This window comes from Colias croceus, chromosome 21 (assembly GCF_905220415.1).
Source record: "Colias croceus chromosome 21, ilColCroc2.1".
NCBI lineage: Eukaryota > Metazoa > Arthropoda > Insecta > Lepidoptera > Pieridae > Colias > Colias croceus.
Genome location: NC_059557.1, coordinates 7,036,147 through 7,062,841, shown reverse-complemented (window position 1 = coordinate 7,062,841; position 26,695 = coordinate 7,036,147). Strand labels below are relative to the sequence as shown.

Here is a 26,695-nt window from a genome sequence, read left to right as displayed (position 1 = left end):
ATTAAGTATTAGTTACTAAATCTACATTGTCGCTGCTCAAACAACGTCAAAAGCCATCATAGCTAGTTAAAATTAGATCACTTGTAAAAAAGGACTAAAAATGCAAAAGGAAATCCTCAAATAATTAAATAAAATGCCATTCCGTACTTTAATGTAGTCGTAATATTAATATAGAAAATAATATGGAAATAATCTATTTGATGTTCGCTCCGTAAATAAAACTTTATTGAATCTTTTTAACTCGGCTTTTATTATCTCAAAAAGCTTGTTTATTGAGAAACGATTTCACTTTATTAAAAAGATAGCTGCGCGCCGCGGTTTTGTGTATTTTGTGAGATATTTTTAATATCATCTATACTTAATATTATAAAGCTGAAGAGTTTGTTTGTTTGAACGTGCTTATCACAGGAACTACTACTGGTCCGATTTGAAAAATTGTTTCAGTGTTAGATAGTCCATTTATCGAGGAAGGCTACAGGCTATATATCATCACGCTAAGACCAACAGCAGCGGAGTAATGCGAGTGAGACCGCGAGGCACAGCTAGTTAAACATAATTAGTTAGTTACGTTCTTTATAACCATAGATGATCCAGTAGTTAGTTTGTTAAGTTACAACTTGTGGATTGCTGAATCGATTTGGGTGAGTTGAGAGACTTGGACATTTGTACTGTGATAATACTATATGATGTACTTGTGCTCATGCTTTTAAATAGTTAAATATAAGTTAATATTTTTTGTAACAGAAATTTGAAAATAATCAAAACTGTGGCGTTTTTGTGGATGACAAAGTACTCTAGATATAGACGCTGTTTAAAATATACTAAAGAGCTTTCACATTTTTAAATATCAAAAAACAACTTTATTGTATTATTGAAACGTAAGACTTTGTAACATTTGTAACATGCTTACCATATATTGCATACACATAAATCTAGTAACTAATACAAAGTTCATCACTACATAGTATAAAACAAAGTCACTTTCTCTGTCCCTATGTCCCTTTGTATGCTTAAATATTTCAAACTCCGCAACGGATTTTGATACGGTTTTTTTAAATAGATAGAGTGATTCAAGAGGAAGGTTTAGTATATAATTTATTAGGTTTTAGACAAAGCAGGCCAAGCCGCGGGTGGTAAGCTAGTATACCTAAATATAAATGAGAAGTCAAGGTCATGGAGGCTTGCCCAATTGGTCTTATAGCTAGAACAGAAACTTGTATGAATTTACCAGTTTCAGAGTGAATGACCTGATGCCTTTGCGTCTTTGGTCTAGTTACATAAATGTGGGCAAGGTCGTAGGTTCAGTCTCGAAGCCCGATAGGGTTGTAAATAAATTTCTTTATATTATCTGTGTAATTTGTGAATGTAGAATATTTTATGTGTTATAACATATTTTAGTAGGTAGCTTCGTAATTTATCTTCAGGTTTAAATTACCTTTTTTCTACAATTCTGCTAATATTACAAATGAGAAAGTTTCTATGTTGGTTTGTTTGTTACGCGAAAACTTCTGAACCGATTTTCATGAAATTTGGCACATACATAGTGGGTAACTTGGATTAACATATAGGATAGTTTTTATCCCGAAAATACCACGGGAACGGGAACTACGCGGGTTTTCCTTTGATAGGCGAGCGAAGCTGCGGGCTAGTAGCTAGTACTAGTTTTATTACTAATTTATTTCACGAAACTAAACCTTGTTCAGTGGCCATTATCGATTTATATTTGTTATTTCTATAAAATATTAATTATACTAGGAATAACTTTGAACTAACGTGAATAAAGCTCATAACGTTATCTCAGTGTTACATATCATAATATAGAGATGACATAACAAGTTACATCCAAACTTAGGCTGGTTGCAGAGCTTGACCGACCATCAGTGCGTACGTCAGTCGCGCTTGTCATATGTATGGAAATTCATAAAACCGTTCCTAGCTAGACCGACCATACGCAATTGTTGATGCGTATCGTCAGGACCGACGGTACACACTGACGGTCGGTCAAGCTCTGCAACCAGCCTTAAATGGAAAAACACACGCATACAAAACGTCAAACTCACACAAGAAAATTCCAAATGTACTCATTATGCATGCAACCAGCAAGGTTAACATAAATATTGTCTAAGGTCGACCTCGTATAATTTCTACTAAGAGCGTTGACCGTCCGCTTGTGTCCTAAATTAATAGTATTCTATTATAATGATCTACTTGGTATCTACAGCGGTTAGTGCATTGGGATCCTGGGTTTAATTTAGGACCTTTTATTATCTCGCAAAGCATAGAGCAGTTGGTGACTTGACAGTTGCTTTAAAAGTAGACCAAATACTTTTAAAATGAAAGTAGACCAAATACGTATTTTTAATATGATGACTGTAATGCACTTTTAGGAAGTTTAATGGTATGCATTGGCCGAAAAATGATCGACAATGTGTGCCATTGATTATGAATAGACTCTACACTACCGTAATTGCCTCTACTCGCTCATCAATGTCCATTGTAAAGAGGCCCTATTTCTTTTACGACGATACGAGAAGAGATAGGCTTAGTCAAATATAGTACATATTATATAAAAATATATTGAGAAAGAAATCTCATAAGCAATAACTTGCGTCTGTCTTCTTTAAACTACTGTTTATAAACAAGCGGTCATTTATTTATAAACAGGTCATTAAATTAGAGACATGTTTATATTAGTCTATTATTATAAAACACCTTTGTTATACAATCAACACCTATCATAATGATATTATGTGATTGTACACCGTTGACACTTAAGACAATAGCCAATAACAAATTATGGTAGGCGTCATTATAAACAGCGACCTTATTATTAGTTTTTAAAAGTACAGTCGGGGAAAAAAGTGAAGTGAAATTTTTATGTTTAAATTTATGGGACTTAATGATAATCGGTATCTTGAAATAAGGTAAATTAAAATGAGTTTATTTGGTATCTTATAATTTTCCTAGCAAACACAGATTAACTAATTAAGAGTTATTTTAATATAACAAATAATATAATTATAATAGTTATGCTAATCTATAGAATGGTACCATTACACTTCTGGCAATGTTATCAAACCAAAATAAACAAATAGGTAGTGGATTTAAGAAAATTCTTATTTCAGCGAAGTTTCAAAAATGGTTTTAATTGCACATAAAAAGCCTCTAAACAAATATGTTCCAAAAATACTCTCATCAAAAGCGAATATAAAATCAATTGATAATTACATACTCGAAAACTAATAAAAAATAACTGATAACTCCGCTTTACAGCCAATAACATCTTAATATAGTTTTATAGTGATGTGATCGGTATCGGTATAATAACGTTATGGAACCGATCTCGACTGTACCCTGCAGCTGCACTTGAGTCATACTGTGACCTAAATGTTTACATCTTCATGTAACAACTGCGTGTTAACACGATTGCTAATGTGCAAACAAATTGGTGATCTTTTAGTGTATTGAATGTTTTTGATTAGAAGTGCTACTTGTATTGAAATGTGTAGTATGGTTTTTATGAAATGGAGAGATATAAATAAAAAAAATGTATTATGTGTCTTTCTAAAACACACAGCGTTGGATGAAGAAAGCAGTCTATGAATCCTATATATCTCTATGCAAATTGGGTCACCTTACCAAATATCGATGGATCTTTCACCTCACTAGCAAGAGCGCGTCCCTAGTATGGCATCTGTCATCATCGCCTTTGAAGCGCTGTCATCTTCCAAGCTCCATAGCGTTTATGAATTCGTGCGCAATAACATCGCGCAGAATATAATTCTCGAATTCGAATATATATAATTATAATTCTCGAATATTAAGTGTGATAAAACACACACGCGTTAAATTTTAGTGTTTTTCTAGTGAAAGACGGAATTAGTTCCAATATGAAACACAAAAGACCACGTTGTCGGAAGAAAATTCGAAAACCGGTGCTTTGGTATGTATAATAGTGGCGGGAACTCTTTTTCGTCCTCGGAGGACGAGAGAAGTAATGGTTCGTCACTGCCCAAGAGACCGGGAGACGAGAAATTCCGTAAGTACAATCAAACTTGTCAGAACATGTCCGGACTCGTGCATAGATTTTCATCCAGCACGTGGCATACATTTCACAGTATTTGGACACAAATACATCAATATTTAGATGTAGGTAATTAATAAAACACAATGCATGCCTATAATGAGATCACTACATTATCATCGGGTTTCTTTATCATACACAGGCACATTGGTTACTGTGTCAAGTATTGCTTTTAACCAGACTTGTGAAATAGCGTTAGGCTACCTAGGTAGAAGGTACTTAGGTATAAGGAATCCGCCGTGATCCCCTCTGGCTAACGAGCCCCAGCACTCAGCAGGTAGTGAGGCATCTCAATCACTTTGACCATTCAATTGTAACTACCTCAACAAAAGTGAGTACCTACTACTTAGTGCCCACTGACTACATAAATAATTCAAGACAATTAAGATGTACTTAGATTTTAGATAGTTAGTTACAAAACCTGTCTATCACAATATTCTAAAGAGAAGAAATTGTTAATTAACTATTTTAATATTATTTCAATATTGATACATGTCACATATAGATTTTACATAACTTATTATAGGATATGATATAGAGTGTATAATATGAGCAACAGTCTCACACAATATTCAGTAGGAGCTACTTATTACTGCAAGTTGAGATTACCTAATTTATCTTACGGTAAATAATTCTTAACATAAGGAGCTTATTTTCAGAGCCAATTGATACCAGAATAAGCTTTGATTCTATGGGTACTTATTTGAATAGTAGTGAAAAATCATAAGAAATAGACATTGCAGATTATAAGAGGTAGATATGTTTATATACATTATCATCATCAAGGACCCATATTTACTGTATCCCCGAACAGTTGAATGAGATCATTCTTGGTTATAATGTTACCGATGATAATGTTGTTTATCTAGTTCCTTTCTTACTTAAGTGAAAGAGCTTGCCTTAAAATTAACACTCAGGTGTGATAACAATTCTATAATATCAACAGTAAAGTAACCAAAATCTTTGTATTTTTTATTTGTATCTTCTACAAAAATATGTACTGAAAATATATACAAGGCGTCCTTAGCCATGATTAGCTTAGTATGGTTATGCTGAAAGAACTGTGTCCAGAAAGACCCAGAAAAATATATGCCATACTTACATTCAGATATGCTTCTGGCAATAAGAGCTGATGGCTCCGCCAGGTTGATATTCAACCTGAGACACCTAAACACCTAGGTATTAACCAGGTAATTTTGATACATATCACAGATTATAACGGTAATTAAATTTTTACAAAGCCAGGATTGTCTTGTAAAATTAGACATCATTGGTAACAGTAATGAGATTCTCACAAGGCCAGGATTGGCTTGTACAATCAGGCATCATTGGCCTATTTTCTGCCTGCATATGGCAGCCATTTCAAATGGTCGCGGAGACCCTACAGGCTGGAGGTGCCCTCCTTCTGTTTTATTTAAGCTATTAAGTTTTGGTCTATTGAGACCGTTGCAAAATTAACTTCACAGGTCTTGTAGACTGTGAGGATTTTGGAAAAGCTTAATTGGCACTACAGCCACATAAAGTGCCTTCTGATTTAGATGGACAATTATCTTTTGGGTCTACCATGACTAATCCAATTTAACTTCACAGGTCGCGGAGACCATGGAGGTTTTGGTAAAGCCTGATTGGCAGGACTATTCCAATTCAACTTCACAGGTCGCGGAGACCATGGGGGTTTTGGTAAAGCCTGATTGACAAGACTATTCCAATTCAACTTCACAGGTCGCGGAGACCATGGAGATATTGGTAGAGCTTGATTGGCACTCCAATCACAAAAAGGGCCACAGCCCTCTGATTTAGTTAAACTATCAGGATTATTCTAATAATTTAACTTCACAGGTCTCGGAGACCATGGAGATTTTAGTAAAGCCACAGAATGAGCTACAGCCTTTTAGTTAGACAATTATCTTTTCGTCCACAAGGATTGTTCCAATTAACTCTACAGGTCCCGGAGACCATAGAGATTTTGGGAAGGCAGGTTTGGCACATCAATTACAAAGTGTACATTGTAAGCCTGGATACTTGTGCCTCATGTGTGATACTATAGAAATGTCTGTGTTATTGCCAGTCCCAAAAGCCTCAAAGATAGAGCATACTGTGGTAGTCATTAAAAGGACCATGTCTTGCACTAAATAAGAGTTGCAGACAGTTCTAGACATCTAACACTGAGAGGACTGTACAGTTGTCGCCTCCAGGTATTTCTCTAGAGTTTCGCGCACAGGAGACCAAGAGAGAAAGGCTTTCCCTCTACATGCTATACAAGACTTAAGAGTTGTGGAAAAGAAACATAAACAGAAATGTAATAGTCTTTGTAAAAGAACAAGTTTCTCACTTCCTAACTACAGATACCGCGGATGCGGGCTGAGTAGGACATCTGAACAGTACTTACCTGTCAGAGAAATGGAGAGGGAAGCAGGGGACTTGGCATTAGAACTTCTGACTTATATGTCGTGTACCAGATATGCAATAAAAGTGCTTCTGAGTAAATTGCAAGGGGCGCACATCCTGTAGCCCAAGCTATCAATCAGACTTTGGTCGCCCACATACAAAGGTTGCTGACTCTCTTAGCTCTTACAACTGAGTAACTGTACCTAGCTGAAAAGTTGAGAATAACTCTTGGCACGCTTCCAGGACGCCTAAATGGCCTTTGATTTAGATTGCCTCTCAAGAAATCAACCTGTACCGGAGTGGCTTCTCCTACCTTGTACAACAGGAAATATAATATTTCGGAAGCTCCTGATATGGACCATTTCGCTACCCAAAGGAATGCTTTAGTGCCAAGGCATATTTGCCAAAGCCTGCTCCGAATTTTGCGACATCTGCAGTCGTTGATGGAGCTGACGCCTAGACTGAATATTCCCTTTCAAGGGTAATCCTCCAAGTGCACTAGCGCACCTCGCACCCCGGGACCGGGGCAGATACATAGCACCCAAGGGTGGCTTATGGTTGATATAATAAATAATAATAATATACGGGCATTTGTCCGCAACTCAATGTCAAGCGCCTAAAGATGGCTTATGGTTATTGACTATTATGGTTATATATGGTTATTGACCCGGAATTCATGAGCACTCAGACCATTGGTGAATGGCCTTATGGCCCCCCAACTGCTCAGTCAGAAAAGGGGGGGGGGAGGGGAGAAAACAGCCCATTGTAAAGCAAAGGAGAAAGAGCAGTTAAGTAGTGGTGCCCCTCCACAGTGCCAACATATGACCCTCCAAGCAGGAGGTGACTTTCATAATGCAATGCTAAAAAAAAAAAAAAGAATGCATGTAATCTAGTACACAGGGATTCTATTTTATTGGCTTAAGTCTATCATAAGCAAGCTGACCCTGTTCATGACATGAACATGACTTCTGAAAACCTCAAAATACAGTTTTTTATCACAGCAAGATAAGATTATAACCTGACCTGAATTTGGATATTAAATGGATACAACAACACATTATCCATCAGTGTGCCTAGTGCGAGTTTTCATCGAGTACGAAACGTTACTATCGCGTTTGCGTCACAGCCGAATTAGTATGGGAAATCGAACAGCGCCCCTAGCGGACGTATGGGGAAGCTTTGATTCCCCATACAAATTTCGCTGTGACGCAGACGCGATAGTAACGTTTCGTACTCGATGAAAACTCGCACTAGGCACACAGGTGGTCGGTTGTGAGGAAACTCAGACACATAGATATGTCCAGTGACCCATGTGGAAAGGTTGGTTCAAGTAACAAAGGACTGATTTTCAATCTTAAAAGTAGATAATTGATTCTTATCTATAAAGGGGCGGACCCTTTAACCTTGCAACACAAACCTTTATCTCTGGCTAGTTAAGGTCCCTCCAGATCTTAAAGACAGTAAACGTAGCAGCCCTGTCCAGCAGTGGCTTCAAGAATGTGGTAAGGGCACCAACCCGTGGAGGCAGTGGAAGGACCATACAGTCAATTATAAAAGTTTTACTGTCAATCAGTCAATTTAGCCAGTGCCAGTGAGTCTGGTTTACTTTAAGGTAACCTGAAACTGTTTAATTTATTATTTAATTCAGTGTAATTAATTTAAGATCATAGTAATGATCAATGTGTAACAAACATGCTTAATGCTTAAGGTACAGTTGTGTTAACATTGCTTATTATAGTTATTTTATATACAGATGTTATTTACTGTAGTATTTAGCCTTAGAGGCTCCATTGTTTATCCTTGGTGACATTGATCTTCCTTTGAGTTATAATTTTTAAAATTTTATTTTTATGTTATTATTTGAACTTTGATTTGTATCAAAGATATAGAGAAATATTTAAGCAGTTCTTAGGTTCTAAGACTTAGTTCATTAGTATTGGCTTATTGAGAAGATTATCTGAGGAGAATAATTTAAAATTTAGAGGATACCTATATGGTTAGTTCTTACAATATGAAAGAAAAACAATTTTTGTTGTTATTACATAACCCCCTTGTATTGTTTTTAGAATTTAAAATATAACTTTATTTTACAATACAACAGGTTCATTTAACATTCTGTAAGGAATGAAATTTAAGTTGTTAATACAGCACTTAGGTATTACAATATTAACAAGATAATTTATTTTCAACATAGCGTTTGTATGTCTTTCTTCACCAGCAGATATCAAACACATCTTCATCCAACGCTGTGTGTTTTAGAAAGACACATAATATTGATGTTTTGCATTAAAACAAAACATGTATTATGTGTCGAATAAAACACACAGCGTTGCAGTTTACTGCTTGCTGATGAAGATGCTATGGAGCTTGGAAGATGACAGCGCTTCAAAGGCGATGATGACAGATGCCATACTAGGGACGCGCTCTTGCTAGTGAGGTGAAAGATCCATCGATATTTGGTAAGGTGACCCAATTTGCATAGAGATATATAGGATTCATAGACTGCTTTCTTCATCCAACGCTGTGTGTTTTATTCGACACATAATACATGTTTTGTTTTAATGCAAAACATCAATAATGTGCAGGAAGAGTGGTAATGAATAAATATTTCAGGACAAAATATTATATTGGGATCGAAATGTTATCATCATATACTTATAATGCTTTGTTAAATATATGCATATTTTTTAGACTTTTTTGAATGAAATATTATTATAGGTTATTGTTTAAAATGTACTCATAATAATAAAGAAAAGTAAATAATTTAAACCTTTTAACATATATATAACTTTCCAATTTTATGAAACTGAATGAGCGTTATAATTAATTTAATAAAATAAATGCAAAAACTGTTACTTATGAAAAACAATTTTAATCTATACTATACTAATATTATAAAGCTGAAGAGTTTGTTTGTTTGTTTGTTTGAACGCGCTAATCTCAGGAACTTTGGACCGATTTGGAAATTCTTTCGGTGTGAGATAGCGCATTTATCCAGGAAGGCTATAGGCTATATACCATTACGCTAAGACCAACCAGGAACGGAGCCACGCGGTCGAAACCGCGGAGCGCAGCATTACGCTAAGACCAACCAGGAACGGAGCCACGCGGTCGAAACCGCGGAGCGCAGTTTCATTTATGAAATTGTAAAAAGCAGTTTGGAATAACAATAAATAATAATAATAGCTACTGAATCGAAGCAATATATTATTATGTAACACAAATTGAAACGATATACTCATTATACCTAACATCAAATACAATAGAAAATAGTACGAAAAGTATTTTCACGAAAACAAAAAGAGAATAGAATATTTTTATCAACGTGATCTAGTTAGGTGGCTGTGCGATGGAAACAATTTAGTGTGTTAGAGAAATAGACGAAATACGCAATTTTTTCTACTAATGACTGCGTAGGGCACGTGCGAGTGATAGCGGGTTTTTGAGTTAGTTGGCTACTTATGAAGTTATGTAGATTAGTATTATTTGTATTAAATATTGAAGTGAAACTCCTTTAGGCGCGTTGAGAGAAAAAATTCAAGATCGCATGGCAATACGGGCACGTCATGGAGTTAAGTGATTTTGGTATCTTTGAATCTTGTCAAAAAAGTTTCACTTCTGACACGTGTGCTCGGCAATATATAGGATATTTCTGTTATAATACATACGTATGTGAATAACTTAACAAACCAAGCGTTGCAAGCGATTTATTGTAACGAATTGTGCTTAAATTCTATGATATGTAAAATATCATACAAAATTGATGTATCTATTTATTAGGACAGGTTTTAAAAGAAGAGTACCGCGAGCAGCTATCTATTAATTCCAATGCAGGTAAATGCAAGTATAATATTACGATTTCAACGTATTAATTGCTACTTGTTGTTGTTCTTTACAAAATATTTCTACGATAAAACAAAATAATTATTCTATTTGACTTTCTGCGATCTTCCACACGAAATCGTATAAATAATATTACCGCCTTTTATAAATAGGTTGTAACAATAGTATAGGGACTAATCCTCTAACCCGCTATCACTTGGGCCACACCCTACCCCGCAAGGGTGGTACAAAGTCGACAGTCACGCCACTCGATCACAACGCACCTAACGGCCTGTCGGCGCTAACACCGTCATTTTTTCTTGGAGCTCCTCTTTCGTGTGGTCCAAGTGGAAATAAATGTCTAATTAATTTGCTTTGAATTTTGGTAAAACAAAATGTTGGTATGATCAGGTGGTAAGTTAAAAACGAAATGTGAAATGAATAAGTTAAATTATATTTTGAGACCTTGGTGAAATTTGCAAGTGATAATTACATGGTTTCTTATTGAATAGCATTGAATAAAATTGAATAATATAAAATAAAACGAATGCCAATATTCACTCACATTGCGTTGGAGATGACTTTTAAGATGCTAAATTTAAAAGTTGTGAATCGTAAAAAAAAAACATAAAAATCAGAAGTTTTTTTCGCTAGAAAATGGCCAATTCCTAACGAAGTCTAATAATAATAGTCTCTATCCGTTTCCAATCCGCTATTTCTCATACCTTAGCCCACCCAAACAAGCTTTGCCGCGTAAATTATTTCTTTATACGGCGAACGTAAATATCTGTTGTAATTTCGCGATAAGCAGGCGTGCTACTCGGAGATACGTTAGACCGTCACAGGATCTCGTTATATAACGTTATTCATTATGTCATATCGGTATTGTATCGTTACTTTACGTTGTGAATAACCGTTATGTGATGATTCGTTTTGGTGTGATTTTAGTTAATGACAAAAAAATATATACAGAATAATGGAAAATTTATATGAATATTCTTCTTCGAGAATTGCACTTAGAACATAGCTTAGAACGATTTAGTTCTACGTTCCTTCATTATCTCGCAGAAAAAAAATAAGTCATAATAGGAAAGCATTTTAAAATGAAGTAAACCTTTTCAAAAGCTTTGCAATTGATGTATCTTTCGTAATACTACATGTCAGATGCTATACGGTTAGACGTAACTTTTGATTGAATAATTTTGTGGATGAATAATTGTCACTATTTCCTGTCAAAACATGCTTAGCTGTCGAATACTATAAAATGCCCCTTTCCTTTGAATCGTTATGGCGCATTCGTACGAATCGTGCCTAGGCGCTCGGACCATGTTTATACTTACGACATTCGAACCAACTACCTTCACTTTGCTAATAGTCGTTGACTTGCTGCGATTTGTTCTCAACTACCTATATAAATTAGGTAGCTGTGTAGAATCGCAGTACATTCTTATTACATTCAAACTAATATTTAACCCGACCTCGCGTGTAAATTCTTATAATACAACATTACTTACTTTTGTTTGTTATTTTCTCGAGTTAACAAATAATCCATTAAGCAATTTAAATTTACAACAAGTAATTCGCCATTCCCAATCTTCAGACAAAACGCAATCTAGATCCATCAAACACATTACCAACTGGAATTGCATTATCGAACTTTCCAGACTTTATTAAGTTTCTTCACCCGGTCTCGCTCGCGAACTTCATTGTATTCTTTCGATTTCGACTTTGATTGATAGAACACTTTGTCTATAGTTTTTGCGATTTAATAGTGTTTTAAAACGGTTTTATTTATGTCTTTGTGAGAAAATTGTAATGGAATGCAGTGATATATAGGTAGTTTTAATGGTTAAAATTGAGAAAGAAAGAATTTCTGTAAGTAAAATAAAAGTGAATACCAATATTATTATAATTGTTTTTATTTCGTAAATTAAGCATCCAGAAATTGGAAACATCATACCTACTGCTTATTATAAGAATCGAAGATTTTTTAAAAGCTTTAAGAGTATCCGCATTCTAAGATTGAATATGTTTGATAACTATCAATATTATATTTTACTAATTACATTGTCGACGCAAAACTTAAGGTTCTAATAAACCTTGAAGTACTCTTTCACAAAACAAAGTCGGTTCCATCCTTCTGATGTTTACCTGAAACAAATAAAACATAATTAAAATACAGATAAAAAGATTTCATAACATGTACGATTCGTTCAGAAATAATTATATTTTAACAAAAAATTCCATGAGATCTTAATTATCAATAAGATAAAAGAAATATGAGCTAAGGAAACATTGTCGTATCTTTATAATATTTTCCATACAACAAATAATTGTACAAATCCATCTAAACATGTGTATATCAGCAAAAGGATATTTATTTTAACAATTATTCAAGCGTTCTTTTAGTTTCGATAATATTTTATGATTTTCTTTTGGAAATTTTGACGTATCTTTAGTTCTACTACCAAACGAACTAAAAAAAAACGACGTGTGGCACTCGGGGACTGCCGCGGTAAAGCTATTGCATGCTATGCCTTCAAGCCACACCTCCGCCCGTCGGAGTAGGAAGCGTGAGGTTTTTTCGTTACGGAATTTCTCGATTCTGTCCCTGCGCTCGAGGCCCGCGATAGAAGCTATGCAATAGCTTAATAACTATGTAGGAACTACTGTTGATATTCTTTGATGTAAATGTAGAGTTTCGATTGGCTTCCCAGCTATCGATTTGTACTGTTTGTCTTTTAGATCTTCTTTATGGAATGTAAATTTTAACAATATAAATGTCTTATTTGTATTTGTCGATAGCTACAAATTTAAAAACGTTCTTATTAAAAATGTACGTTATAATTATAGGGAGTTGACAAAATAAAATAGCGTTAGGTCAGCCGGACGACACCTTAATTAGTTTATACTTTATAAAATAGGTACTTAGTTTTTACTATTTTTGCGATCAAGGTTAAAAGCATATGATATCTTCAAACATACTACTTATCATAATGTGACACCTATAAGTAATATCATACATTACATAATATTGTTAAAAGTATCATAGATTATGTAATGAAATAGAATCCTCTAGAGGCCATAATTCCACATTTTCGACCGCGTATTTTTCGTGGAAATTTCGGCCGTTATGCGTTGGTATAAAATTTTAGTTTATAAATTCTGATTCTTATCATTTTTGATACGGGTGTGTCATTGTTACAGACAGAAGGTTGAATAACTACTTAGTTACGTTAACCCCAGCTTTGTGTTAAAATTGTATTGAATTTGAAACTTTTGTTTAAGTGGGTATCATCATCATCATCAGCCCATATACGTTCCCACTGCTGGGACACGGGCCTCCTATGAGGGTACAGGCCATAATCCACCACGCTGGCCAAGTGCGGGTTGGCGGATGACACATGTCGTCGAACTTTTTTTTTTAATTCTTCGACATGTCGGTTTCCTCACGATGTTTTCCTTCACCGTTCGAGCAGTGGTGATGTTACAACATGCGCAGATAAATTGAAAAATCAATTTATTTCCTGCGCGCTCGCCTGGTCTCGAACCACGGACTTATCGATTCGAAGTCCGAGGTCTCACCACTTAACTGAGCCACCACTGCCAGTGGGTATATGGATTTAAATTTTCGCCGATTTTTTTTACATGCCATTCAAATAAGTGCTTTTTTCACTTTTTCAAATTTAGATGTCTAAACTTTTAATTGAAATTTTAGAGTTCAACGACGAAATTAAATAATCACATATTATTATAATTTATAACATATTGTTAGCTTCGGTATTATGTTTTCAAGAAGACAGTGCTGATTAATGTGAATAGTCTAGAGCTTAATAATTATGTAACGAGTGTCATAATTACATACGATACGATACACAAACATTTATTCATTCAATTAGACTTCTTCTAGAAGCACTTTTGTCATAAAATATTTTAACATTTACCACCGATTCGGAAAGCAGTAACTATGGAGAAGAGCCGACAAGAAACTCCATGGTTGCTCTTTAAAACACACTTTTTACAAATCTCATATTAATACGTTTGCTTGTTCGTGGTTTAGATTCGTTACTTCCAGACTTATAAAATAACTAGTGGTCCGCCCCGGCTTCGCCCGTGGTACATATTTCGCAATAAAAGGTAGCCTATGTGATATGTCCTTTCTCGGGTATCAAAATATCTCCATAACAAATTTCATGCAAATTGGTTCTGTAATTATTTAGGCGTGATTGAGTAACAGACAGACAGACAGAGTTACTTTCGCATTTATAATATTAGTATGGATGAATTACCTACTAAATTATTAACAAAATCAATACCTACGAAAAACATATTATTAAAAGCGAAATAAATTCAATGTGAAATCATTTACGTAACAAACAAACAAAATTTACGTATGTATGGATTCCAAGAACGGTCTCACGGTCACAGGTTCATTCATCTTTGATGTACTGATTTTATTTTTATTTAAGTATATTTAGTACTAGCTGCGCTTCGCGGTTTCACCCGCATTGCTCCGCTCCTGTTGGTCTTAGCGTGATGATATATAGCCTATAATAGCCTTCCTCGATAAATGAGCACCGAATAAACACACTGAAAAAAATTTTAAAATAGGACCAGTAGTTCCCGAGATTAAGGTGTTCAAACAAACAAACATACAAACAAACTCTTCAGCTTTATAATATAAGTATGGATTAGCTATTCCTCGAGTGCGGTCTTACATTCCTAAACCAAAAACTTTTTAATCATGTAAGCTTACAAGCGCTTAAGAAACGTAAATTTTGCTTTATTAAAAAAATCCTCGAAGCTTTTTCAAGAGTAGCATCTGCATTTAAATAATTATCTATTCTACAATTTTATTTTGACATGCTTAAGTATATTAATTAGTTCATCTGTACTTTTTCACGTAACCGATTCCAATAGAGTCGATTTTGACCCACTTTAAACGGACATATTTAATTCAAACTTTGTACTTATCAAGGATCGGTGACTATACAATAATTTCATCAATGTATGTTATTGAAGCATTTTTTTTTGTATTTTTTTACCATATTGAACGGATCAAAAATTTGGTCAGACGATTGACAATAAAGGCATTTACTGAATTTTAGCCCTCAAATGGTTTTATAATGCCTTAAATATATAAGTTATAAGAATGACCAAATGTGTCTCAAAACATCACAACAACATTATTCCCATAGTAATTGTAACATACATCTATCGTATAAAAACAGCAAAGAAAATCGCAAGTTCGTACGCGTAGGCGACGTCCGTGGCATGCGACTGCCCTTGTCTGGCCGTTGTCATACAAGAGTCATTCGCATCGCATGGAATGCAATGTCATGACATTTTACAACCACTAATATTCAATATCAACCATAACCCACATACTTATGGTCAATTTTGCAATAACACTATAAACGCAGTTTACGCCCTTCTTTCATACGCGTAATTCGAAATGTATTCGAATCTGAGGCATATGGAACGTGTTCTTACGTTCCAATTTTGAAAAAATTCTAGAATCAACAAAGGGCATTATCCAGACTCGGTTGAATCTTGCTTGCATTCTATTTTTGATTTGCGAATATGGTTCTAATCGCTTTCAGATATAGTTCAGAATTGTATGGGCTGATTGGGTATTTATGCCTTATTGAATTTTCAGATCTACTCAATGGCGATGATCATTAATTTCAATAGAGCATTACGGTTGAGCTTGGTTTTTGGAATATGTGTTTTACGTTGTGGCTTTTCGGTTTATTTTTGGATGGATAATAATAGGGTCGAGTTGGTCCACGAGTGCGTCGACTTTATAATTTTAGCCCGGTTTCGTACGGTTTTTATTGTGGTAGGGTCATGTTTTCTTTTTGCATTGGCGATTTCTGCGTAGTTGTCAGCTCTCAATTAGATTGTTTTTAACGTGTGATTAATGGTTATTTTCGTACTAGACGGTTTGTATGTTAGTAGAAATAGTTCGTGTTTTCGCATACGGAGTACAAAAATAGTTGAAGTTTGTACGACTTCAAGGCAGAGTTTACTAAGCCGGGGCATAATTTAGTATTCAGCGGAAATACATAGTTGCGGCGTTTTACTTTGTTCTTAGAGCTGTTGCATTGAATTTTTAAGAAAGCATTGTGTTTTTAAAGATGTCTTTGTTATGCTTGAATGATATTATTTACTACTATTATTTTATTTAAACTTTCCTTGTTCTCGCATTATTAATATTTTAAAGGCGGATCATTTGTAATGTACTTATATTTTCTTTTATATTAACAGTTTTCAAATTGAACTCAGGATATATTAATATTGTAGGTAGGTAGTAAATAAAACTATACACTATTTTTATTTTGTACATTTTTGACAACCCTAATAAAATGCAAGACGGGTTACAGATCAAAGACACAGAATAGTTAAGTGCAGAAACCTCAGAGATTCTTCAATGCATGTAGTCACTGAAGTTCCATCCGTATCGGGTAGGGTTTTCACGTATTACCTATTTATTATTTTAAAATTGTACTAATACATGACCTACTGCAAACTAGCTGTTATAAAGAATTTAATATGATGAATTATTAATCTGAAAATAATGAATTATCTAAATGAATATAGAAACTAGGATAACATTATCTCTATACATATTGCATATTACACTAAATAGGTACAAAACTTAAAAGCATAACATTATTACAAAATGGATTTGATACTTTAAATTCATAGATGACTAAATTGTTGTGAGTATTGAATCTATGTAAATATAGCTCCTCATTATACTTACTTAGAACAGTTTTTATTAATCCATTTAATAGTACAAAAAGTCTATAATAGTTTGAATGATTCTTTTATTATCTGTTATATAATACTCTGTGACACACACATCAATATGCAATCGACAGCGAAGTCCCTCGGTACCTCGTTGTTATGTAACGCCTGTGATACGCTGAATTGCAAACGTATGCGTAGATCGTAACATAGGGCTGTCACAAGTTGGAAATGAATTTATTTTATTTTTTTTTGAAGGATATGTTTGTGAAACCATTTGCGAAAGGTAAATGTATTTTTTCAGAGTCATACAGGATTGAGAATTAATGTTTATATGCAGGTACATAAAAACAGTAAAGTGTATGCAATAAATAAATTTAATTTATCTACGATCCCTATATATTATAATTTATCTTTCTTTGTGGAGTAAAGCTAGCAGAAACTACATATTTTTACAAATTATTGCTTGCTGCTTTAGCCTAGTGGCACATTTTATTTAAAATAAGTCCAACTAATAATATTTTAAATGCCAAAGTTTGCAAGGATGGATGGGTGGATGGTTTGTTATTCTTTCACGTAAAAACTACTCAACCGATTACAATGAAATTTGGTATGTAGGTAGCTGAAGACCCAGAATAAGACAGAGGCTACTTTTTATCCCGGAAATCCCACAGGAGCGGAAACTATGGGGGTTTTTCTTTGAGAACAGAAGCCGCGGGCGGAAATATAGTACTCTATAAATTAACTGTATTCATAATAGAGCATAAATATACCTACTTACAACACACAAAAGCATTCATCAATGGAATAACAGTTAATGTAGGAGTTCTAATACATTGAGCCAACATTATATCATCGCGTTTAGTGCTAACTATGCGAGTTCATTCACATCATGTACGAACCGCATCATTCGTAATATCCGACTTTAAAGAAGGAAGTTCATGATTTGGAAGCTGTTTTTTTACCAAGTTGAAAATCCTTTTTATTTGGGAAACATATCTATTACAATAAGTATAATTTAAACGAATGAATCAGTTTTCTGTTCACAAAATAAAACTGAACTAAAAATAGATTTAAAGTGAAAAATTTAGCCAACAAATAAAGTGAATCCCGAATGTTTGGGCGTGTTAGCGAATAAATTGTTGGAACAATCCGCCAACTAACCAATAAAAGTAAACACAAAAAAGGCGTACGATTTAGCGAACAGTAACGTATGACATCCGCACTTTGGTGAAGCGATTTCAATGAGTACCAGTGTCTTGGTGGGATAAGGCATGAGCGGAGTGAAAAAAAAAAAAAAAAAAAAAAACGCATAGTTCCCGTTCCCGGGGGATTTCCGGGATAAAACCTATCATAGGATAGGTTTTATCCCGGAAATCCCCGAATCACCCATCCATCCTTCCGAATTTTTACCCCGGGACATAGGTCCCGGGGTAAAAACTAAAAAGTAGCCTGTCTTTTCTCGGGTATCAAAATATCTCTATACCAAATTTTATGCAAATTGGTTCAGTAGTTAAGGCGTGATTGAGTAACTGACAGACAGACAGAGTTACTTTCGCATTTATAATATTAGTATGGATTTAGACTTGAATGTATCTTCTAATCATTAGAAGAATCTAATGAAGCATAAAGTCATAGCTTCAGCTTACAAATCGCGGCAGGACTTCACGAAAGTGGAACTCTCAGTCCTACAAGATTGCTCCTGAAGAGCCATTAACCCCTGTTCACGAAAATGTGGAGCTTTTATTAACCCACCATTTTATTTTTACCTCCAACACGTATTTTGGGAACTTATTTTTTGGTCTAGCGATTATCTTGTATGGAAATTGAGTTTTTGGTAAGCAAAGTCCTTGATTAAATTATTTTATATGAGATCCAATTTTGACACCAAATTAAAACACTAAATATAGATACAGAAAGTTCATTTCTATTTTGGTAAGAGTATCTATAAAACTATTTTCTATTTCATTTCCAAGATAACAAATATCTAGCTATTTTAGAAATTTTAGTTTAATAACAGTAAAAATAATTTTCTTTGAGAATGTATTATATAAAATTGAACATATTCTATGACAAGTACCAATCTATCTTATATTCAACATCTTTTTCATTATTATCTGACTAGCGGTCCGCCCCGGCTTCGCCCGTGGTATATATTTCGCAATAAAAGGTAGCCTATATTCTTTCTCAGGGTCTAAAGATTGTCTGTGCCAAATTTCATCAAAATTGGTCCAGTAGTTTATGCGTGAAAACCATACATACATACATAATTACAAACCTTTCCTCTTTATAATATTAGTATAGAGTATTGTGTACTACTTATATACTATGTCTTCTTATATGATATAGTCGCATTTTTATAATAAAGAATTGTTTAACTGGTTTGTATTATAGAGATTTTTCTTATTAAACAATAATTATTTGCTGAGAAGTCAGATTGCAGCCTAGAAAATAAATTTAAAATTAGGCATATAAAAGCTCATATTATTAATTAACATAAGAACACCTTGTTAAATCACGTCTTGAATTATAAATACATGGTACAAATATATGGATGGCATTATGCATTAAAAAGCAAATAATAATAAGTCACCGATTTAATTATGACTAAAAATAAATCAAAATGACTATCAGAAATGTTTTCAAAATGGTCGTTTACAAATTTTGTAATCATCTCTTTGATATTAATTAAGCACTGCTAATTATAACGCAGCCTTTTGAAGTATTCGCAAAATTCAAACAAAAAACATCTGGAAGGCGATCAAATTTGTTTTTATGAAAATATCGAGCATTTTTATGAATAAATTGAGAGCGTCTTTAGTATCATTATGGAAATTTTAATATAAAAGACTATCGGTTTTTTTTTAATTTTTTATAGATTCGTTACCTTTTGCAACATTTAATATAAAAGGGTCATTTCAACGTGATAAAGAAATAAGTATTTTTGAAGAAGTTTTCGCTTCTTAAGTCGTACTGAGTACTTTTTGTTTGGAAATATCTTATAGGTTCGCGTTATAAATATGTAATGTTATGAAACTTTTATTTTTAATAGTAAAATTCTAAGTTATAAGTGTTCAGTACTATTGGTAGTCTCTATGAATACCTACTTACAATTTTATACGCAACTAGCGGTCCGCACTGGCTTCGCCCGTGGTACATGTTTACGTTTCTCTGCATAGCATCCTATTTCAAGGAATATTATAAAAACAGAATTAACGAAATCGATTTAGCCGTTCTCGAGTTTTGCGCTTAGCAACAAAGGAGAATGCCCATGAAAGTATGGACCACAGTATAGTGTTGCGTCAATACCAGAGTGGTTTTGGAGGGTTCTTCGATATTCAAAAGATTTTTACCAATACATTTTTTTGTGATAAAAACAGGGGTTTTCAAGATATTGAGAAAAATGTGAATTAACCTCAAAACTTAAATAAACCCGATTTAGTTAGGTTTATGTGTGATTTAGGTAGTATTTTATCGTCTGAAGGCTATTTTTCGTTTAAAATAATATTTAATCTATGCGTAGAGCTTATGCTTTCAGACAAAGTCTATCTGTTCATCGGCTAGTGTAGGTAGGTACCAGAAATCTTCCGGGACGGATTTCAAGAAAACCTAAATATATATTTAAAAATGCCAATAGAGTTTTTATTCGGTTTACATATTGTTGTTGTTGTTTGAATCATTTTTTCACTACATATTCGAAGAAAGAAACAAATAAGAAATAACTGGTTACCTTCCAAGCTATCTTACAAGCTATGTCATAATAATATTTTTTATATATATTTATATTATTTTACTTCACTATCTATGTTAAAACAACCTACAGTGTATAAACAATACCTTACAGAGTGATTTTATGTTCATTGATTTTTTTGTAATTCAATGAAAACAATATTAGCTATTTACCATAGTAAATGTCATAATAATATAATCGCTTGGTTACCGTGGTAACCGGTAATGGATACTAAATCTATGGTAACGGATCTAAACAATTACATGTCTTATTAGATTTTACAAAACATTCCCTGGTCAAAATATATTTACCGATAGTAAGAAGGCCTCTAAATTGCCAAGATTTTTTTTAATAGTATTTTTATCTTGATGCATGAGAAAAACCTGTAGGTACCAAAAATGTAAACGGTAATGGACACTAAATCTATAATAACGGATCTAAACAATTACATGTCTTATTAGATTTTACAAAACATTCCCTGTTCAAAATATATTTTCCGATGGTAAGAAGGCCTCTAAATTGCCGAGATTTTTTTTAATATATTGTTGTCTTGATGCATGAGAAAAACCAGTACCAAAAATGGGCATTCTCCTTTACCATTTCATGATGTTATGCGACTGAAAATGAAAATGTTTCTAAGAATCGTTGTTTTGATTAAAATCCATACTAATTAATATTATAAATGCGAAAGTAACTCTGTCTAGAAATTAAAGACTTTTTAACGGAATTTAAACGCGATTTATTCATTATATTATTTTCCCGACGTTTCGACTTTCGAACACTTTACAGCGAGCGTGCGTTTAAATTCCGTTAAAAAGTCTTTAATTTCTAAATGTATAATACTCGCGTAAAACCAAACCCCAGAACTATGTAACTCTGTCTGTTACTCAATCACGCCTAAACTACTGTACCAATTTTCATGAAATTTGGTATGGAAATATTTTGATACCCGAGAAAGGACATAGGCTACTTTTTATCCCGGGAAAATGACGCAATACCAGAAATCCCACGGGAACGGGAACTATGCGGGTTTTTCTTTGACTGCGCGGGCGGAAACCTAGTAGTCTATAATTTCGCTATAATGTATCACAAACTTAAATATATCATTTAACTAGTGGTACCTACATGTTTAAACTATCCTATCTCTCAAGTTGGATCGAACTGCACATGGTGTGCGAATTTTATTATAATCAGTTAAGTGGTTTAGGAGTCCATTGAGGACAAACATTGTGACACGAGATTTATATATATTAAGAAGAAGATTTCAACTTTGTAGATAATTTAACAAACTAATTCATTAAATACATAACTAAATTTCAAACTCGGGAACTTGAAATCTTGTAATATGTAATTAAAAAAGTTTTAGTCTTAGGTAAGATGCCTTACTCTTAAACTTGAAGTATTCTCGGAAAAATCAGTAATATAATTATTTTAAGTACGAAATTTATAATGGAAATTGTTTTCATTTGTATAGAAAACTTTCGTTATTATAGACGCGTAAAGATAAATACTTAATATTTTAAAACAATATAATAGATGTTCAGATATTTTATCTATACCTGCACATATTTAATGTATTTTTTTTATTGCACGATAGGGAAGCGCTTGACCACGATCTCGCCTGATGGTAAGCTGTATGTGGCCTAAGATGGAGCGCGCTTCCCTAGAAGGTACCGGTTCACTTTACGCAAAATGCGTATGTGCCGAGCACACGTGTCAGAAGTGAAACTTCCTTGCCAATATTCAAAGCTACCAAAATCGTCGTCTTGTGATGGTATTGCCATGACGCAACCATGACATTTTACTACGCGCCTAAAGAAGTTTCACCTCATAAACAACAATCTAAAGTTCTTAAACCATCTTAATTATCAAAATACATCATAAATATTAATTTGCGGCATCTTAATAAACAGTTCTGTATATTGTATACCATTTCAAATAAATTAATTCAAATGTATTCCCAGAAAAATTATCACGATTGAATTTATAAGGGGAATGAATTTCACGAATTTTATTCGGACCTTCAAGTTTGCCTCGTTAATGAAAAAAAGCGAAGTTTAAAAAATCCTTAGAAGCGTTGATGAATTACGTAATTAGATTAAAATAAGGATCTATTGCTTCAAAGAATTTTCCTCTTTACGACGCTTTTCTTGGCATTTCAAATGCAAATGGCAAATATGAGCTCATATTTAAAATTTTTGACATGTAAAGTGTGAGGTCCCATGTCCCCAAGTGGGGTAAGGGGCAGATGCATTATACATCTGTTTCACTGATAGATTTTCTTTAGGGACAAGTAGGTGATCAGCCTTCCGTGTCCTACGAGACCGAGACATTTTTTTTCTTCGTCTCCACCGGGAATCGAACCCTCGGTGCTACGCTCACGCGTCAACCACTGTACCAAGGAGGCGGTCGAAATTTTTGACATGTGGTAATATTTACAGGTTAAGAATAATAAAATAGGTAAGTTTTTTCTGTATCTTTTACTCATCATATTCATATGACTCTATAGTCTATACTATTAACACTATCGACAGATCTATGTTTCTTTTCAGACCCTTTCTGCAATTCTGAACAGATAAGTACCAAAAATTTCATCAAATCCGGTTCAACTGTTTAAGACGTCAGTCTTGTGTATGGAAACGTAAAGATAGAATGTATATTGAGTTTTGTTGCTTATGTTTTTCCTACTTCTTCTTATAAGATTAGTTATTAGTAGACTTTCATCAAGAAATAACAATACAACTTTAACTAATAAGAATCCGTTAACTTTGATCTCAGTGGTGTTACTTACTTATTTACTTTTCATAAAATACCAGGAAAACTATACTTAGAAATAACTAAATATGTAATATCATAGCAATAAAATAATCAACATTGTTTCAGGCCGAATAAATCTACATAGATATTATTAATCTATTAATCCCACAGATTAAACATAACTACCATTTACATATTTAAAAAATCAAAACAAAATACAACCTTTTAGCAAACAATTACGCATTAATTGAATAATCCAATAGTTTGCACATCCACTATAAAGCACGATTACAATTAAAAGGTTTCCAAAACATTCATTTTATAAAACCTTTTTTATCTGTTCTGATAAAACTGGCCACTTTTATTGAAAAGAAAAAAATTCGAACGCCGAATTCGAATTTCAAATCGCGTCAATCAGTTGTCGATAGTATTTCGCGCGTTCGACGGACCGGCCGCACTCTCGCACTGAATCTACTCGAACGATAACCGGCCGATTACACTAGGGTTGTGCAGCGGATATCGATGTCGATAGAAATTAAATGCAATAATTTAATTAAATGATTACTTGAATGCATTTTTAATTTGTAGTGTTGTATTAATTATTGTATAATGTATATGTTTAATACAAAAATATTTTTTTCGAAAGACCGCGCTGTGTCAAGACCACCACGACATAAAATTGTTGAAATACTCGAAATTAGATAAGAAAGTCATTAAAATTCACGTTCTGAAAACTAGGAACTTCAATTGTGACTACAGACTGGTTTTTAACTTATTTCTAATTGTTTTATTTCGTTTTAATCTTAATCATAGTCTCTCTAATTTAAATTGTAAATAAAGCTTTTTTATCAAGTAATTTTATACAAATTTTATCATAATTACCATATCGTGAGAATATATTATCTAATAAGTCAATGACATTGAATGAATTAAGTGTCAATCGTGTTTGTTTATATTGTTATGATGATAATTTATGTGAATGACCGATCTTGTTAACTGACATGTCAAACACGTTTTTATATTTAAATTATTCAGAGGTCATTCCTTATCTTAACTAGCGTTAATGAATTACAGTGATACGATTTATTATTTTTAATACGTGTTGTGGGTAAAAACTATTTAAACCAAGGATTACAGATAAAAAAATTATGTATTATGTGGATTTTAAAGTACCTATTCAATGCAAATAAAATTTGTCAATAATATTTTTTAAGTAGTTATTTTTAAATAGCCTATTTAAGGACAGGAAGAAGTAAGGAAGTGTATTTATAACGCTCATTATTTTCATCCAATTTTCCGAATAATTACCGTTACATCCTACCCTTTTGTGAACCCTGACCCATTTCAATTAAGGCAAATAGTATTACAAGTATAATTTACGTAAATTCAAAAGTTTATTAGCAAGCAATAAAAAAATAAATTCGCTTTATAAAGTAAGAGTTCAGATAAATAAAAAGCCGATATTAAGTTTTAATGGACGCTTTATATCTACTAACTTTTAAATGACTTTCAGAATCACTTTGACAGAGTCATTGAGAGGCTCTTCACAATTTTTCAGTTTAATATTTTAAAAGCTTGAACTTTTTCATATAATGTTATTCGTGATAACTTTGAATAAGATGTAAAAATTAATGTGCAGGAAACCAAGTTTATTTCTATTGTTAGCATTGAAAGCTATCTGTTAATATTTATTTTTAATGTCCAATTTTGCTACCAATGAAATGTGAGATACTTGTGAAACTCTTCTCAAGAATTATTTTAATTCCACAATGAATGACATTTTTTCTTAATTACCTATTACCATTATTAGATAGTATCTTATTCTATATTTTACTTCTTCAATACTATTTGATATTTTGATATACAATAATAAATATATCAAGATAAAATAAACCTCAGATAACGCTGACAATAATATCGGCCAAGACGATATAATCCATGCAACATAAAGCAATCTTGACCTTACTTCTTGAGGTCGTAAATTTGACGATCCCGATATCTATCCCAAGCGTTAATTTATTGGTCCGTTATAGAAATACTCAATCTCGAGAATGGTCTCTATTTCTAGGAAATAGAGCTCTTGTTTAATCAAAGAAAAATATTATATAAACGTGATATAATTCACGACACGCGGCCGTTTCATAAATAATATTGTGCGTGAAGTGTATTGTTTACTGGTCATAAAGCTGCTAAAGGTCACTTGTTTTATTCGTTAAATATTTGTCTGACTGTTTCCAATATTTTGCTTGTTTAATTTACTATTTTTAGACTAAAATTTAGTTCAGTGAACAAGAAATTACTGACACGAAATCTAAATTAGAAAAATATAATAAGATGAGTATAGTGCCTGATTCATTAAGGTATACAATTTTATTTTAATTATGGACGTGCACAGCAATAGCGATAAAACGTTATGTCTCGTATATTTCACAATTCTCTACAATCTCAATACGCTATATCCATTCCCGTGAGGCTTGCAACAAAAGTATCACACTTATTTAAACCTTACTCCACTGTATTAAGGTTTAAACTCGCTTAACAGTACGGTCTAGATGACATAACTCAAATCGATGCGTGCTCTGACCAACAATCAATCACTATTGGTAAACTAAATGTCATTAGTTCCAACCTCTTCCATTTTGCGCTCCCATTTGTGTAAACATTTGTCAAATGAACGTGTTAATAGCAGCCTTTCAATCGTCTAATGAACAATTTAGGAAATCTGTTTGTTTTGCTTGTTTGTCAAATGGGCGGTATGTTTGGTTTTGTACGAATAAAATAATCAATGTAATGTGAATGTTGAAAATAATGGAATATGATACGTAGTGGGAAGACAAATAAATAGTTTGTAGAAACTTTAAAACAATTAATTATAGAAGAGAAGAATTAAATACATATTAGTATAAATAGTAGAAAAAGACCATTAAATTTAAGTATGTATTGTGGATTTAGAAACTAGCTCTTTATATTATACTCTACACTAAAGAAAATTGATTTAATATGATCTTATATTTCAGGTAACAAAAATATACCAATGATATTGTTTATCAATAAGCATTTACATTGTCTTTTTGTCATTAGGGAAAATAAAATAAATACCACGATATAATAAAATTTAATGTAGGTAAGTACATTATACATTGCCTTTAAATATTTGACAC

The 26,695-nt window shown here is 33.2% G+C and overlaps 1 protein-coding gene and 1 long non-coding RNA gene across 7 annotated transcripts in view; one reads left to right on the top strand and one right to left on the bottom strand.

Moving 5' to 3' along the window:
* LOC123701253 (brain tumor protein) overlaps positions 1–26,695 on the bottom strand; it is a 366,899-nt gene that overhangs the window by 252,512 nt on the left and 87,692 nt on the right. The window contains exon 1 of one of the 2 annotated variants that reach the window (XM_045648670.1): positions 23,757–23,981. The exons of the other annotated variant lie outside the window; for it this stretch is intronic. The gene's annotated coding sequence lies outside the window, so the exon portion shown is untranslated. Of the gene's footprint in view, positions 1–23,756; positions 23,982–26,695 lie in introns of those variants that run through there. 2 annotated transcript variants of the gene reach the window in all.
* LOC123701259 lies at positions 3,558–8,910 on the top strand. 5 transcript variants are annotated; one of them, XR_006752707.1, is made up of 2 exons: positions 3,558–3,943; positions 8,694–8,910. It is a non-coding gene; the product is annotated as an uncharacterized LOC123701259 (long non-coding RNA). The 5 variants fall into 5 exon arrangements; XR_006752704.1 differs by having other exon boundaries at positions 3,558–4,039; XR_006752703.1 differs by having other exon boundaries at positions 3,558–4,039; positions 8,691–8,910.